General features: G+C 36.2%; 1 long non-coding RNA gene across 1 annotated transcript; it reads right to left on the bottom strand.

Moving 5' to 3' along the window:
• Positions 1-597: 597 nt before the first annotated feature.
• On the bottom strand, positions 598-5,108 carry LOC136828496 (uncharacterized). The gene is made up of 3 exons (XR_010850068.1): positions 4,882-5,108; positions 4,113-4,284; positions 598-1,749 (listed from the first exon to the last, which is right to left on the bottom strand). It is a non-coding gene; the product is annotated as an uncharacterized lncRNA (long non-coding RNA).
• Between the last annotated feature and the right edge of the window lie 259 nt (positions 5,109-5,367).

Below are 5,367 nucleotides of genomic sequence, written 5' to 3'. Positions count from 1 at the left end.
TACAATCTATCTACAAATGGTAAGACAGATAAAACTCACCAGTCCCTTACCAGAAGTCACACCTACTGTGGGTATTTCTTACCAACACACTACCTCCTAAGACAAGGTCAATGGCTGTCCCATCAAACTATTATCTGGTGTAGCAATCTGTGTGACAAGAGGATTTCTCCACACTGACAGGGCAGAGCAACCTAGTGACCAGTTAAGAAGATTGATACATACGAAAGTAGAAAGAAAATGTATGTCCTAAACCAGTTAAACATCTGCAAATTCTTCTCCATAAGAAACGGTGCCCTCAAAACACCTCTCTCAACCCTCCCTTCCCGATGATATCCCCCATATCTTTTTCTCCAAGGCCAGAAGGCAACCTCTCCTATTCAACATGTTATAGTGATAGTTCCAGCCAGTACCAACCAAGCAATTTATCAGGATCGTTAAAAGTTAAAACACAGGGTACAGCTGTAGAACTGTTATTACACACACACACACACACACACACACACACACACACACACACATATACATATATATATATATATATATATATATATATATATATATATATATATATATGTGTGTGTGTGTGTGTGTGTGTGTGTGTGTGTGTGTGTGTGTGTGTGTAGGTATAATGTACCTTTACAACTTCCACAGTTTATTGTATCTATTAAGATTAAACCCTGTCAATACACTTCTTTGCGTGATAAAGAAATATTATCAGTTTTAATGCATGTATTTCATCTTATTATTTAATTAATTTTCACTTGTCTTTTCAGGTAGATGCTGAAAGTGCTTATTATTGACCCCTGACTTTAATAAAAATGACAACACCACAAGAGAAAGCACAATGGGTATGCTAGTTCATAAAGACCAGATCAGACACTCAGGTCCAGCAGAAAGATATTAAGTATGGAAAAACCACCAGGTCGTGTTAGCCTCCATGCCTAGAATAAGAAGTTTCTGGAAAAAGGAAGTGTCTTACAGAAAACAGACTGGGAGACCAAGAACACCTGTTCAAGACACTAAGCAAATCCGAGCAGTATTGCATTGTAATCATACCAAGTTCATTCAGAGACAGGGAGGGTTGAAGAGAGAAAGAGAGTGAGAGAGAGAGTAGAGGGGGTGTAAGGGAGGAGAAAGAGGGAAAAGAGAGAGAAAGAGAGTAGAAGGGGTGTTAGGGAGGAGAAAGAGGGAAATAGCTTGAGAGAGAGTTTATCAGTTGTCATTCAGACTTATCCCGGGCAGTGCCGGGTTGGTTGCCACGAGTGTCAGCTTTTTATTGCTAAGTCATCTTCAGAGGACTGATACAAAGAGGCAGAAATTCATCCTATATATACAGTGCTGGCAAAGCATTATGAGCCTTGTAGACTATTTTTTTTTAATCAAAAGATGTAATGTATTACAAACAATAATCAAACACAACCATCAAACAAACTAAAAGAAAGTCTTAATCTGGAAAAAAGAAGTTTGCCACAAACAAGGCTACAAACTAAGATTCTGAAGAAAGGAGCTTCCGCTACCCCTGTGGTACAGATATTAGACTTTCTTCACAGCATAGACCTTCACTTCAACTAGCTGGAGATGATCGTAGTCAACGCCAATCTTCTGAATGGAGAGGAATCTACCAGTAACACCGACGCGATGGGAGCAGATGACATGCCCCTGGCTGGAGTTGTAAGGACCATCGTAGGTGGACATCAGGGTGAAGGAATTAAAGTCGCCGTCCACAGTCAGGTTTTGGCCAACTCTGATCTGGGGAGTAATGACTTCATTAAATGTTCAACAGAAGTTAAAAAAGCAGACGATATATGTTGACAGGTAGACAGTTGTATAACTGCAATTGCTCAGAATTTTGAGATAATGATGTGATTGTCATAAGATATATATATATATATATATATATATATATATATATATATATATATATATATATATATATATATATATATATATATATATATATATATCACAGTGACCTGTCTATAATTCCCTCAACATAGCTGGTTCGCATAACTTCAAGAAGGCTCATCAGCAGCAAGTAAAACCTCCCCACACCACTCCAGTCACCACTATGAACCACAGGCTCTCTCACTTCTCAGACATGGTCGCCATTCTCTTCCAGCACCTCTTCCATTCCATATGCCCAGCACTTTCTAGGTCTTATTCCCTCTTTTCTCCCAACACTTCCAAAGCTTGCTCTTTTCTGCAACCTATCTTCATCCATTCTCGCCATAAGACCAAACCATTTCAAAACACTGATCAATTCTTTCACTTATGTTAAATTTTTTACTAGCGCTTTGTAACCCCTCTAAATTTATCATCTTCACTTCTGTTGACACCACATAAACTATGCAAACAACTCATCTCTTCAACGTCAACCTTTTCTCTTGCATTCTCATCCAACATAAACACTTCCATAAATCCCAATTTTGGCCACCATACCCAGTAATCTTCTCTTCCTAATCTTTTGCATACACCCTCCTGCCTTTCTTGAATGGCTAAAATGTGAAGTAACTCTCCTTCTTCATCTTCGCCATCTTCTGTAAGCTTTACTCTCAAATGCCTTAATGAATCAATTGTTACCATTCTGACACTGATCATATTGACATTCACTTCTCGAACTTGGTTTCCATTTATATTCATGAACTTACAATTCCACATATTTTCACTTTTAATTTAACTTTCTCCTCTTACTATCACAATCATTTTGTTTCATAGTCTCTTTAGTTTCTCTCCAATATCCTTAATTGAGACTAAAATCCGCCAGTATTAGCCACTCCACAAGGCATTCACGACCTCTTTCATTGTTCATCGACTTTGCCCCTATATTCATCTTTTCTTTAACTTCTTTTATTACTCGAATCATGTTCGTCACCCATTACCACATGTTCTTTGCTTACATGATGAAAACTTTTATTGTTCCCATGAAATTATGTTCTACAAAACACATCCTCAGCATCCAGCAGAATGCATCTCTGCCAAGTCTTTCATTTGTTTTCTAGGCCTAGGTACACCGCACATGGATCTATCCCTGTAGTCTCAAACTTTTCACACAGCTTTTCCATAAGAAGCAATAGATCCACATACCCTTATCCTTGCCTAGATCCCCAACGATTTTCTATAACAATTACTCTCTTTAACTCGTTTATATTTTCAATCGCAATCCTATTATGCACCTACGCTGAAGTACAAGTTAATTTCATGCTCTTGAATTCTACAAAAGGGGACAGTTTTCCTTCCACCGTCTTCACTGGAGCCTTTCCCTTATCCAGACATCCCTTGATAATCACTCGATAGCACTTCCACCACTTCACTGTAGAATGAAGCGTGTACTTCTCTCAATCCTAGGTGTCTCTCCATCCTGCAACCTTTCAACTGTCATCCCTAAATTTTCAACAGCCACCATCAAGAGTATTCTGATAAGCCTTTCACCTTGCATCTCTGATATCTGCCTCTGTTCTGTTCTAATTCAAAAGACCTTTTGAGGCCTGCATTTCTACGTTGTTTAGTTTTTATATGTACATATACTGTATATATATGTATATATTTATATGTATGTACGTATGTATACACATATGTATATAATATATATATATATATATATATATATATATATATATATATATATATATATATATATATATATATATATATATATATATATATATATATATATATATATATATATATATATATATATATATATATATATGTGATTTGGCAAAAAGCCGACGCAGTATTCCATGTCTGTTAATTACCTGAACGAAAGGGAGAACTTGAGAATAAGCTTGGCCTGTTTTCCACTGACCCCGCAGTATCCTCTTCCTTAAAGCAGCTTTATCTGAGGTCATCAAGAAGCCGACCTCAGAGGGAATGTGTTTCTAGTGTAAATTTGATGTATGTGTTCATATATATATATATGTATATATATATATATATATATATATATATATATATATATATATATATATATATATATATGTATATATATATATGTGTGTGTGTATACATATACAGTATGTCTATTTGTGTATGTGATTAACATGTCAAGGTACACATCTTAAATAAAAGAATAGCAATAGCATTTTTCCTCGGAAAACCTTTCTTCTGCTTACTTCAACATCGTGTAATCTTTCTTGGCAACAACTTTGTCTCGTGAAGATCTGGACTTGATGAACCTTTCGTACTTCCATCAGATCAACTATCCACCACGGCTGTAATATGCCATCCTGTGAATGGTACATACTGTCGCCAAAAACACCATCGACAGCTAACTCTTTGGTCCAGCTGCGGGGAGAAAGTGGAAAAGATAGAGTTACACGTCCCAGAGCTCAATTTGAATAACTTTTTAACAATATTAAATGAAGACTCCAGGTCTACTACATATCCAGTCCAATTGTATCAACGTATAAATAGTTTTTAGGATCAGTAAGTCGTTCAAATAATCAATATTAGTTTTCAGTCAGTCACCGTGGAAATTAAGTCGAAGGTCATGGAAGATCAATATCCATGCTAGAGGGTTGTTGTATTATTGGTCATTCTAAACTGTAAAAATGGAGAAAAAATACTGACCAAAGATGGATCATTTTAGCTCTGAAATTGCAAAAAACACACAATCATCCCAATCATCTGCAAATAATGTGCAAAGGGGCTTGTCTAGTTTTGCCTTTATTAGCCCACCTCTTTCGTGTGGGCTTCTCAGAGTATGGCCATCACATTTTGCTAAATGTCCAAGTCTCTTCAGTGCACAAACAAGTACAATGTCGCAAGACAATATCATGCTCAAGTAAATACCGCATAAGAACCAGCAGTTAGCGTGTGCATGCTCATCTTACGGCAAAATGCTTATGTGAAAAGAAAGTAAATATTCACATGCTTACTCACATATAGTAATGCTCCCTCGCATAAGTTGGTTTGTATAGAGCAATTTCTTCCAGAGCGCCAACTGCAGGTATATTTAAGTCAGCAAATAAAACTGTGTGATCATACGGTCCATTGACTGCGCCATAGATTGTACAGAGGCCATCTGTTGTACAGCAGAGAAGAGAGAGAAAATCACCTAACACTTGACACGAGAAAGAAAATAAAGGAAGGCAGTACAAAAGTGTACTTGACAAGACTATATTACAACAGGCATATATCTTTACCATGTATCTCTTTCTCTCTCTCTCTCTCTCTCTCTCTCTCTCTCTCTCTCTCTCTCTCTCTCTCTCTCTCTCTCTTTTTATATATATATATATATATATATATATATATATATATATATATATATATATATATATATATATATATATATATATATTAGAAACTGCAAAAAACAAACTTACACATAATATCTGTTTGTACTGCAATATATTAATAATTTCAACG

This window comes from Macrobrachium rosenbergii, chromosome 43, assembly GCF_040412425.1.
Source record: "Macrobrachium rosenbergii isolate ZJJX-2024 chromosome 43, ASM4041242v1, whole genome shotgun sequence".
NCBI classification, from domain to species: domain Eukaryota; kingdom Metazoa; phylum Arthropoda; class Malacostraca; order Decapoda; family Palaemonidae; genus Macrobrachium; species Macrobrachium rosenbergii.
Note: the sequence above shows the minus strand (reverse complement) of the source record. Positions and strands in the feature narration are given on the sequence as shown.